This window comes from Brassica napus, chromosome C3 (genome assembly GCF_020379485.1).
Source record: "Brassica napus cultivar Da-Ae chromosome C3, Da-Ae, whole genome shotgun sequence".
NCBI lineage: Eukaryota > Viridiplantae > Streptophyta > Magnoliopsida > Brassicales > Brassicaceae > Brassica > Brassica napus.
The window spans coordinates 48393372-48406119 of NC_063446.1; the positions used below are offsets into that span (position 1 = coordinate 48393372).

Genomic DNA, 12748 nt, shown 5'->3' on the forward strand with positions numbered 1-12748 from the left:
ACAGAAGAAGAATGAAGAAGAAGAAGAAGATCGACGAATAGTAGCTGAGAAGAAGCTACAAAGAAGAAGAAGAAATTTGGAGCGCAAGGAACGGAGGAAGAAGAAGCAACCAACGTGGACAACATGGACAACAAGAAGTCAACGACAAAGTCTGTTTGTGTAATCACAAGTTGCACAGTAAGAAGAAGAACAAGAATTAGTGTTAGTTTAGTTCAAAGCTAACCAAGTTAATTTGTTGGGAAATAGTTGTCAAGAGTTGTTGATGTCTAGGATAAGCATTGCTTGTATAGAGAGTGTGTGTGTGCTTCTGTGATGATGATACACAAGCAAAGAAACAGAGAGTGAGTGAGTATAATACAGAGGACAAGTGTGAACAAGAGAAAAATAAAAACAGAGAGGCTGCCAGTGAGTTGAGAGGTCAAGCCAAAAGCAAAATTTCAACAAAATTTTCAATAGCGACTGAAAGAAAAAAAAAAAGTAAATCAGTTGTTTTCATATTACTAATTCTTATTATTGATTCTCCTTTGGTCATGTAGGATCTTATGCCAAGTAACCTCTTTTTGTAAAGTCCAAACTGCTAACCTTTTGTCATTGGTTTAAAACCTCTTGGTTTAAAACCTCTTACATCATATTTTACATTCTAATACATAACCTCTTACATCATCTCCTGCATTGTCCAATCTCCAAACACAAGTGAACTTCTTTCACCTTTGACCAACATCATTCGATAGAAAACAACAAAAGCTAAAATATCACAAACAATTAGCTTTTGACAGTGATGTATAGATTGTAACATCACCTCCACAAACAATTCTTTCGGAAATCCCTTCTCCATCCACAGACCCATAGCTAGCTGAATTACTCAATTCATTCATGTATTTCGAACCCATTTCCTCCCACAGACAATAACATCCGACAATGATATGGGTTTCAGTTTGGGGATTTCTGAGTTTTTTTAACAAAACCACCAATAGCTTTCATGTAATACTAACGGTTCCGTTTATAACAATGATGTCTGACTTTTTTAATCTCTAATTTACCAAGTCAACCTTAAGTTGAGGAATAAAAACGTGCAACTAAAACTTGGGTATTTAAATTGCCTATTACAAATAGATGGGGAGTTAAAAGCTCATTTTCCCGTCTATCAACTCCCCCAGACTTACCATTTTGTTTGTCCTCAAGCAAAACAAACACGCAGTCTCTCTGAAAGAGGTTTTAAAACAGCAGGGATTCACATGATTTAAAACTTAGAATCATAACCTCTACAATATTGCAATCCACATCTAAAAAGTCATAATCACAAAAGCACATTGTAGTATATCCTAGTTTAGCAACCAAATTCATCTAGCCAACAACTTAGCAAATCTTGTCTGACATTCCCCTCTACCAACCTCATTTCTTAGCATAAATAAAAGTGTAGGCTTTACCTTGGAGGTCTCGATCACAGGATGCAAGGACTTTCAAACAAGTATCTGGACCTGCAGGTAAACATTAGTTCATATCCTCTCCTCAATCTTGCTCTCTTGAGTAGGCGGCGGTGGCTTCTGGTAGTAGGAACTTCCATAATTCATGTTGTTGCTCTAGCTGTTGCTGTAGGGTTTCTGGTACTGCGAACTCTGGTTGAAATTACCCCTATTTTCATAGGAATTTATGTTTCCACCCTGGTTTCCAGAACCTTGGAATCCAGTTCCACCAATGAAGTTCACTTCTTCTTCCTCTGCTCTACCCTCTGTGTCTATAGCTTCTGCATCTTCAACCAAGCAGACCTGCTTCCTAAGAAGCTTGTGAACACTATTCAGCTTTGCCTTCACCTCATCCATCTGATCATTCCCAAGGGTGGTGGCAGACTTTTTCCTCTCAAAATCAGTGTTCTTGGTGCTGTTGTTAGATGCTAGGTTTTCAATGACCTTTACTACCTCCTCTGGATTTCTGGTGCTGAAGTTCCCATTGCTGGAAGCATCAAGAGCCATCTGGTACTGCACCGCGGTGCCTCTGTAAAAAGTACTGAGCAGTTGTACTTCATTGAATTCATGGTGTGGACAGTCTCTCTGATAAGACTTGAATCTGATCCAAGAGCCTCTGAATGATTCTGCAGACCCCTGAGAGAAGGTAGCGATCTTGCTCATCAATTCTTCAGCACGTGCTTCATCAAAGAAATTGCATAAGAATGCATTCTTGATGTTGCTCCAGGATGTGAGGGATCCTGGTGGTAGCTGCTTAATGCGAAGCTTCTGCAATGAGAGAGAACTTGAAGAGCTTGCATAGGAGATTCTCAGGGACTCCCTTGACTTTAATAGCAGATATCAGATCCTCGAACCTCTCCAGATGGTCCATAGGATGCTCGTGAGATAATCAATGGTAGGGTATATGTCCCACGAGTGTGTAGTACTGCGCCTTCAACTCGAAATCCCTCTGAATAGTGGGAGGACGAATGGTTGATCTGTTGGTGTAGAACTGATCTGGACGGTTGTAGTCAGCCAACGTCTTGGGTCGCGCAGCCTCATCTACAGGTAAAGTAGTACCTGTAGCATTAGCATCAGACTCAGGGAATGCAGCCCCATGAGCATATATCCTCTGACCTGCTGCATTACGCAGATGACCATCCTGGTCATGCAGGTCACCTTTATCATCTCGTACAAGTATCAAAGTCGCAACCATGTCTAGCGGCTCAGTATCGATCGATGTCTGGGATGGAGTATCGATCGATGTCGGTTGATGGAAGATGAATGTCTTCGGTCAACGGTGGTGAGCTAGTATCGGTCGACGGGACTAGTGTCTGGGTCGACGGTGGTTGAACAAAATCGAGCGACGAACAGGTGTTGTTGTCGATCAATGAGGAGCCCACTTCTTTGCGGATTGAACGCTCCAAACTTGCAGGATCTGGTGAGAATAGTAGTTGGGTTTCCTTGTTGCTTCTAGTACTATTGTGCATGTACCTGAAAATCCAAGAAAAAATTTTTGTGTCAGAAACTTAACAAAAATTAGATCGAATAAGCGATCAAAGCTCCCCGGCAACGGCGCCAAATTTGATACCACTCAAATTACCCTAAGGAGTGATTTATATTCTCTCAAATAAGAGGTCGAGTTGTAGTACTTGGGGATCGAATTCACAGGGAGCTAGGGAACCTAAGAAATCTAATATGATTTGTTAAGCAAGATGGTTTTTAGAGATTTAAATGTAAATTGCAGTTTTATATTGAACAAGTGTTTGTTCAATTGATTGGTTGAGGTTTTTGGTTCTTAAAAAGGAAATAGTTATAGGGTTTTTATTAAGGAAACTTGGGATTATAATCCTACAGATGCCTAAAGAGTTGCATGCATGATAATGTAAAGCTCAACTACTTAGTCAACAAGTCTATCAGCTTTCACATGTTTAGACTTGTCTATTAACTAGATCTAATGATCTCAACTATCGTATGTCGACCAATAGAAAGTGTCGATCGATGATCCTATAGGGATATCGATCGATTCACCTTTCGCTCCGTCGATCGATTATTCAGTAATGATATCGATTGACGCGCTTCTAGTTAAGCTTTATGCGCGGGTTGAATGATAGCTTACTAAGCTCACTAGATCAGCTCTCACCTTTACTCATAGCAAGAAACTAGCTCAGTTAGAATGTTTTCAGGATGAGAATGAAGCTCTCGCTTTTATCTATCAATCCTAGGGCAAGTTCTAGGTAGCTAATCTAGAGACATGCATTATTGAACAATCCTAATGACAATTACCACAACTCAGCAATCTATAGTTGGGGCTAATCCCTCCTAACCTATTTAATCCCTAAAATCTAACAATGGAACTACTCAGACATGGCTAAGCAATTCATAACAGAAGTTAGGTAAGAAAACTTCATTAGAATAGTAAATAGATATTAATGGAGCTCCAATCACAAATTATAACTTTGGATCTTCTCTCTAATCTATCAAAATCCTAGAAAACCTTGCTGTGAAAATAATAAAACAAGAAAAGCACTCTTTGCCTCTAACATGGTGGCAAAGCTTATATAATTAGCTTAAACTCGTCAGGGGTAATCTTGTAAATTGGTGAAGACTTGGGCTTCAAGTCGGCTGTGACCAAACGGGCTTTCTGCGTGCTTCGCTGTCGATTATGAACGTCGATCGATTATTCCTCTCCAATATCGACCGATGGTCGAGCTCGATGGTCATCTCGGGTGTTTGCTCCAAATATCTCCAGAATACTGCAAAATCATCACTTATCTCCAAATCACTCCTGATCTTATAAATATAATAAATAAACTCTATAATATAATAATTATTAGTAAAAACACCTATAAACCATGGATGAAAATAGGTCAAATCCATGGTCTATCAAACACAAAGTTTGTGACTTTGAGCACTCATGTGAAGAAGCCGGAGATGTAGGTCGTTCAGACAGGAGAAGCTGTTAAGAGGCAAGAAGCCTTAACCAGCTCCATTGATGAAGTTCACATCCTCCTCTACTCCTAGTCTATCCTCTGTATCTACAGCATATGAATCCTCTACTAAGCAAGCTTGCTTCCTGAGAAGCTTGTGAACACTGTCCAGTTTTGCTTTCACCACATCCATCTGCTCCTTCCCAAGGATCGCTGCAGATTTCCTTCTCTCAAAATCAGTGTTCTTGGTGTTATTGGTGGATGTTAAGTTCTCAATAAGATCACAGTCTCTTCTGGATTCCTAGTCTTGAAGTTCCCTTCGCTAGACGCATCAAGAGCCATCTGATACTGCACTGTGATGCCGCTAAACAAAGTGCTGAGTAGCTGCACTTCATTGAATCCATGGTGTGGACAATCTCTTTGGTAAGACTTGAATCTGATCCAGGAGCTTCTGAATGACTCTGTAGGCTCCTACGCGAATGTAGCAATCTTGCTCCTCAAGTCTTCAGCTCGTGCCTCATCAAAGAAGTTACGCAGGTGGTAACTGCTTAAACCAAAGCGAAACCTCTCCAGCAAGTGAGTACTTGAAGAGCTTGCAGAATAGGTAGTCCTCAGGGACTCCATTGACTTTGATAGCAGATATAAGATCCTCGAACCTCTCCAGATGGTCCATAGGATGCTCGTGAGATAACCCACAGTAGGGTGTCTATCCCACGAGTGTGTAGTACTGCGGCTTCAACTCGAAATCGCCTCTCTGGATAGCTGGATAGCTGATCTATTGGCATAGAACTGATCTAGACGGTTGTAATCAGCCAACATTCTAGGTCGAGCAGCCTCATCTTCAGGTTGAGCAGCTCCTGCAACATCAGTATCGGGCTCAGGGATTACAGTCCCCTGAGCATTTATCCTCTCTGGCCTGTTGCATTACGCAGATGACCCTCTTGGTCATGCAGGTTTCCATCCAAGTTGGGTGAGTTGGATCAGTCTCGTGCCCTGCACTCTTACCTCCGAAACTCTATCCTTCGATCCATGGTAAAACTGTCACTTGTTACTGTTGAAACTTTACGGAAAGAAAGACAAAAGCTTATTTTCTCGTATAAGTTCAGATCAATTATCACTACAAGAAATATCGACATTAGTAGCGTCGAGAATGTGCTACCATATCATTTTCGTAACGTTTCAGAAAACACCGTGACAGCCGCAGCTATAATAGATCCCCTTCCTATCATAGCGTTTTTCCGTGTGCTATATAGTAAATGGAGATATTATAGCATTTATGTTTTGCTGTATTAAAACATTTTAATAACATCATAATTTTGCTATTATATAATTTTTTATGGCATTTTTCATGTGCTATAGCATAATTTACAATGACGTAGATATAATGCTATAATTAAAAATAAAATAATTAAAATTTTATTAAATTAATTTTTTTAGAATTTGAATAATTAACAATAATTAATTCAAAATAAAATAATTAAAAATAAAATCGCAAGTTAATTCATAAATTTATTGACTAAAATCAGAATACAAATAATTAAAGAACACATTTAACCAAAAACTAATTTATACATAAACCCGATTTAGAAATCTAAAAAACTTAACCACTTTAACCTTAAAAAAATTACGCCTATCTCTGCACCAACTCTTCGCCGCCGTCAACCAACTCCATCAATCTCTGCTCTTCCACCACCATCAGACTTCTTATCTGTTCTCTTTTCCGCCTCTAAACCAACTCCATCTCCTCTCTTCTATCTTGCTCGACTCCAACTCCATCTAATGTCCCCTTCGCAAACTGTAGGTCAGAAAAAAATCACAAATCTGCTCAGCCCAATATCAATATTGGTCAAAAATGCAGTAAGCACGGATTCAAATAAAAAAACAGATATGAGCCGTCATGCTCTTCCTCGGTCTTCTACCAATATCAAGCTCTCCATGAAGCTACCACCAAAGAAAAATAAGAAACATAAGTCATTCATATGACAACTCAAATAATCCAACAAGATAAAGTCTGAAACTTTAAACAAAAACGCATTTACTTCAAATGTTTCCAACATATCTAGGACACAAAATTGAGGCTTCAAACTCGACACGAATCTGGTTCTCTGAGTAAGTAAAAGCGAGTCTCGAGACGAGAGGAGATACCAGGCGGCCAGACACAAATGTGAAATCATTTGGCTTGAATTGAATTAAACTCTCTATCAATCTTCAAATGAATGACATAGCGATAGATCTGGGTATTTATTTCTACCCAACACTTTGTCTCTCCCAAATTATCATTCAAACTTGAATCAAATGCTAAACTAATCTAAAAGCTTTGTGACCAAACAAAAATACAGAGGCTATTTTTACGAATATAGCTCCAGTAAGTCGTTTGAGATGTTGGAAGTCGTCTGGACGACTTCAAAGTAAATCTTCGGTAAGTCTTCTGATGTAGCTGATCTTAAAAATAATTTTTAAATTTAAAAAAAAAAAATTTTAATAAGCGAAAAATTAAAATCAGGTAATTATAAACAGTTTTAAGTGATATAAATTAAAATATAACAAAATTAAATTATTTTCAACATAGATGAGTGTAGGTAGTGAATCATGGTATTCTTTGGTCTAGGCCTTGGCAACATATGTTGTACTATTGTATGTATTCTTAGGGTTAGATTTTGGAAAGCTTGAACGTTTTTGTGAAAAATTAAATTTTTACCTATACGTGTTTATTTTTGTGTATAATAAACACTTTTGAATTTTAATCTGATTTTATGAAGTGTTTAGTTAGTTAATTAAGTTTAGGGGTTATGTTTAGGGTCTAGACGACTTACATGGAAGTCTTCTGGTAAAGAAATTAAAACAGACGACTTACATGTAAGTCGTCCAAATATTCCCGCCTAAAATTAAAAAAAAAATATTTTCCCTCTTAAATAATTTAAACCAGACGACTTACTTGTAAGTCGTCTCGGAAGTCTTCTATTTTAATTTTTCGCTAAAAATATTTTAATTTCCCGCAAAAAATATTAAAGTCTTCTGGGTGACTTACAAGTAAGTCGTCTAGGAAGTCGTCTGAATCAAAAATATTTAACCTAATTGGATTTTTTGTCTCCCTATATAAAGAAAAATTTTCACATTCTCTCTCCTCCTCTCAAATGGCTGCAACAAAAATGTAATGTTCATCATTCTAAAACTCTTCAATCTCTGTCTAATCTCTTTGACTTGAAAACACAAAACTTTATATGATTTTTTCAGTTTTGTTTCATATCTTTCTTACTAATCTATCTTTTTTTCAGGTTTTTAATCAGATGGTACTCATCTTCCACTCATTTAAAGGTAGATCTATTAATTTTAGATATGTATTTTTGTGTGTTCTATAAAGGTAGATTTATCTAATCTTCCACTCATTTTCTCTGTTTTTAAGCCATTTGAACGTTTTTGAATCTGCAAGTTTTTCAAATCTGGATTTGATATGCAGGTTTTTCAGATCTGGAAGACTTCTTTGTAGAGGAATGATCTATAATAGTTTTGTTTGTGCTCTGTTTTGTGATTTGCATGTCTACTCTTTTAGTTGTGAATTTTTTGTAAAATCAGTAATAATGTTCCCAAGATGTAATACATGTGCTAACAATGTGTTTACACATTTACAAATCAATGAAATAATAGACTTCAATAGCCTTTTTCTTATCTTTGGATCTCTCATATGCAATAATAAACTCCAATGGCCTTTTTCTCATCTTAATAAACAAGAATGTTGGTAGCTTTATATTGATACAACATTTTAAGAAGCATTTTAACCCTTCTTCCAACTCATAACAATAATCATCATTAGTGTCTATAACAATAATACTTAAGAGATTGAAACAAACAATAGTAACTAGTCAAAGCATATCATATTTTTTATAAGTATGTGTTGAAAAACTTAGTCAAATTTAGTAAAAGTAAGGGAGAAAAGATATTTTGAAAATATGAGTTTTACATATCTTGAAGTTACTTATCACTCTTAAAAATACAAGTTATTCAAAAACTAGCGTAGAAGACTTAAAAACTATCGTAGAAGACTTCCGTGGAAGTCTTCTCGGATCAGTTAGAAACTTTAATTAACGTGAATGTTGGTAACCTCATAAATATCACAAATTAAGTTATAAATTTCATTCAGTAGCCCAAATATTCATTAATAAACATGAATTAACAAGAAAATGTTAAAAAGTCTTTATAGTTTTAGAGAAAATGCAAGTTTATTAAACATTGACACAGACGACATCCACAGAGGTCGTCTAGTAGACTTCCAGAGAAGTCGTCCATTTAGGTCATTTTTGCAATTAAAACTTTACAAAGACTCTGTTGTAATGAGTAGGTTAACTCCATAGACTCTGTGTTCATGTCCAGGTTATAATCTTCTTGAGCCATTGCAACAAGATCATCATGTGTCGAACCTTCACTCAAAAATAACATTCTCGCTCCTTTGAAATGATCAACCACAAAATTCCAACATCCATCTTTCAACAACCATTCTCCATACACTGCATGTAACTAACGCATCATCTGAAAAAGTCAAAATAAAACACATTAGCAAACATAGAACAAAGAAAACGAAAGTTTATTAAAGATCAAAGCGGACGACTTCAATCTAAGTCTTCTAGACGACTAAAATATAAGTCGTCTGGTCAACGCAGATGTTATTTTTGCAATTGACTTTGAAATCTGTTATCTGAGACGACTGAAAAATAAATCGTCTACTTTTGTTTGGTTAAAAAAAACTCCAAAAAAGCTAGACGACTTACATTTCAGTCGTCATAGGTTAGTTTTGAATTTGACTGGATTATTTCAGAAGTTTGACTTTCCTGGACGACTTACATTTCAGTCATCTGGTGAAAAATTGAAATATCATAATTTATTAAAAATCGACGACTTACAATTAAGTAGTGATAGGTTAGTTTTGCAATTGAAAAATAAAACTTCAATATTTAATTATATATAGACGACTTACAATTCAGTCATCCGTCCGACGACTTACATGTAAGTCGTCCATGATTTACGAGGTTTGACCATGATCTCAGAATAAAATCCTGGACGACTTACATGTAAGTCGTCGGGCGGACGACTGAATTGTAAGTTGTCTGGGTGTAATTAAATATTGAAGTTTTTTTTTCAATGGCAAAACTAACCTACGACGACTTACATGTAAGTCGTCGGGTTTTAATAAAATATTGATATTTCAAATTTCCACCAGACGACTGAAAAATAAGTCGTCCAGGAAAGTCAAAATTCTGACAAAATCCAGTCAAATGCAAAACTAACCTATGACGACTTACATGTAAGTCGTCTAGGTTCTTTGGAGATTTTTTTGTAACCAAACAAAAGCAGACGACTTATATTTCAGTCGTCTCAGAAAACAGATTTCAAAGTCAATTGCAAATATAACCTCTGCATTGACCAGACGATTTCTAGGTAAGTCGTCTACAGCCAGATGACTTACCTGGGAAGTCCTTTGGACGAACAGATCTAGAAAAAAACTCGATTTCATACCTTAAATTGGTGAGATAACTTCCTTAGCACACATAAGGCTTCTCCAAGCACATAGAATCTCAAACGAAAGTGACCCACCCGGAATTGTTAGCTTCTATGACTCTATGAACCATAAAAAATGTAGAATCAAAATCTTGGGTTTTTTCAGTTGAATGTGGAGAGAAAGTAGCGCTGGGAATTTGGTTCAAAACCCGCGGGGCCCAGCCCGTTAGGCCCGCTGCGGGGTGGGTGCGGATCCAAAAAAAATTTGAGTTTTAAAGTTGCGGGCCATGCGATAAAAATGATAACAGTTAAACTTAACACCATGGTTGTCTCGACAATATGATTGATTTGGGATATATCGTAAAACTGGTGTCGTACTAAAGGTTTTTCTTCCAAAAAGAAATCGTAAAAACATTTTCAACGAAAAACGGCCCAAAGGATCTAAAACGTGGCAAAAGATAAATATCAAATTTCAAGAGACAATCATGAAAATCAGGAAATTGGAATATTTCCGCAAAAATATGAACTCGACCCAGGAGCGGAAAAGGAAGGCCCAAACCGACATAGGAGGAATATATAAATGGGAGCTAAGACAAGGAGCGCAAGGATCCGATAATTTAGACCTAGGAGAGTTTTGTTAGCTTTAGGAGAATTTAGAACTTAGGTGGCTAGACTAGCAAGTTCTCATACTTTGAATGTTTTTCCGCTTTGTTCTGCGATTCTCCATTGTTAACAATTTCCTACTCATCCTATTTTCGGTGAAACCCTGAATCTCAATTCATATTATTCAATAAAACGCCTCTGTGCAATTTACCATCGATATTTTCTTATCTTTTTCTTTTTCGTATTCGTGTGTTTACGCAGATAATCTGGATCCTCAAGGAAAGTCGAGAATCTTGGCTTTCCTCCATTTACTAAAATTGACAGTGTGAATTTCGGTTCCCACGAAGGACTTCGACCAGAAACAAATCTGATGTCAACAAAAAAAGAATTGCCAAAGGTTGTTTTTTTCTTTCGATAGCTTTCAGTCGACGGTCGCTCGCTCGGCGCAAGTTCAAACAGTGTATCAACTTAATGTTTTTTTTGTGTGTTTCAGTCGATTGGGCATCGAACATTCCTTGTGCGGTCATGAAAGGAAAGAGTTTGAAGCTTCTGTTAATGGGTAGAGTCCTGAGGGAGTATCCGAGTTACATCAACATTCTCGGCGCCCAACCGGCAATGATGGCCTCAAGTGAGACGGATGGTGAGACCGAATATAAGCTGAGCGACCTGGCAAAGGTCCCGACGGATGATGCCGCTAATTCCATGGGGGAGGGGCTGATCGATCGAGACGTCGATACTCGCCCCGTAAATATGAAGAAGAAGAAAAATAACAAGTCCTCTAAGAAGACGAAGGTCAATCCTTCTGCGGAAAAAACAGTCAAAGAGACGACGATCGCTCTGACATTTGGGTGGAGGAAGATCGTGGGGATCTTCAGGTGGATATTCCTAAAAACCCCTCCGAAGGGGAGCAGAAGAAAACTTCGGGGACAAAATGGAAGTGGTCGTCTGATGAGACGCCTAAAAAGAGACAAAAGGGATCTGTCGATCGGTCTGCCTGCATTTTGTCACATGCTTTAGGCAGCAAGGAAGAGCATGGGGTTTCTGCTACTTCTCCCCCTTGAAGGGTAGTTCTACCTGCTTTCCGGCATGCGTTTTGGAAAGGGTCGAATCCTCCGACTAAGAAGCCTCCGGTGACCACGACTGAATGCGTGGAATTTTGCTATGATAAGGACGTGACGCTTGTCAACGATTTCGATGCTTGCGGTAATCAGATACCTCAGATTAAAAGAGGAGTGAGGCTGATTCCAAAGGTATCAGAGCTCGCTTTCCCGGACAAGTTTCCTGACACAGCTCGTGCATAATTGATTGTAAGTCTTGGTTTACCCTTATTCATATCGTTGTTGGTTCAACGTTTTACATGCGGCTAACTATTTTTCTTTTCTCTGTCAGGCCACCGCTCGTTCGAATCTCCTGATATTGGAGAATCAGTTGGCCTTGCAAAAAGCGAAGGCCAAACTTGCTGAAGAAAAACTGACAATCAAGGCAAAGGATACCGAATTTGAGAATATTAAGAAGGAAGTCCTTGAGAAAGCCAAGGAAGTGGTCGCCAAGAGAAATCACCATTACCGGGAGTGCAAGCAGGTAAGCAAAGGGCCACCGATCTTGAGGAAATATACTGCCCGAGCGACCATCAAGCGGTTGGAGAAAGAAAAGATCGAGGAAGCTGAGAGGATGAAGAAGGAACCATGTTCGGCTTGAATGACAAGATCACGCTTCCACGAGGTCATGTGCGAGAGGAACCAGGTTCCGCTTGCATGACTCTTGATATGCCACAGATTTTACCCACTTTTACTCATGATTTATATATGTTTTAGAGTCTTTTATATGCATTTTGGAGTTTTTAGAGTATTTACAGGTTCAGGTACCCATTGGAGTAAAGTGGTGATTTTGGAGCATTTTGGAGCTTTTTAAGAAAGCATTGCTGAAAACATGAAGACGGAGTCGATTATTGAAGACAACATCGATTGATGGATCACTATCAACCTCGATCGACAGCGAGCCATCCGCGAAGTTTACTAATGATTAAAGGAAACTATGAGTTTTACCCATAAGTTCCAAGATTTGCACCATGAGTCTCTGGCCGCCAGTTAGGCTATTTATTATGGGTTTTTTAACGTTTTACCTAGAGACAAACTTTTAGAGAGAGAATACTTTTTGGGGCAGACATCTCTACACTTAGAGAAGAGAGCTTAGGATTGGAGAGAGAGATCTGAACTTCATATCAGAGAAGATCTTGAACTCCCTTTATTTCTTACTCTACTTTTGTTTGCTTTTCATCTTTAT

At 38.0% G+C, this 12748-nt stretch overlaps 1 long non-coding RNA gene across 1 annotated transcript; it reads right to left on the reverse strand.

The window, feature by feature from the left end:
- Nucleotides 1–5861: 5861 nt before the first annotated feature.
- LOC106404710 lies at nt 5862–6915 on the reverse strand. The gene is made up of 2 exons (XR_001281092.3): nt 6412–6915; nt 5862–6313 (listed from the first exon to the last, which is right to left on the reverse strand). It is a non-coding gene; the product is annotated as an uncharacterized LOC106404710 (long non-coding RNA).
- Nucleotides 6916–12748: the final 5833 nt, after the last annotated feature.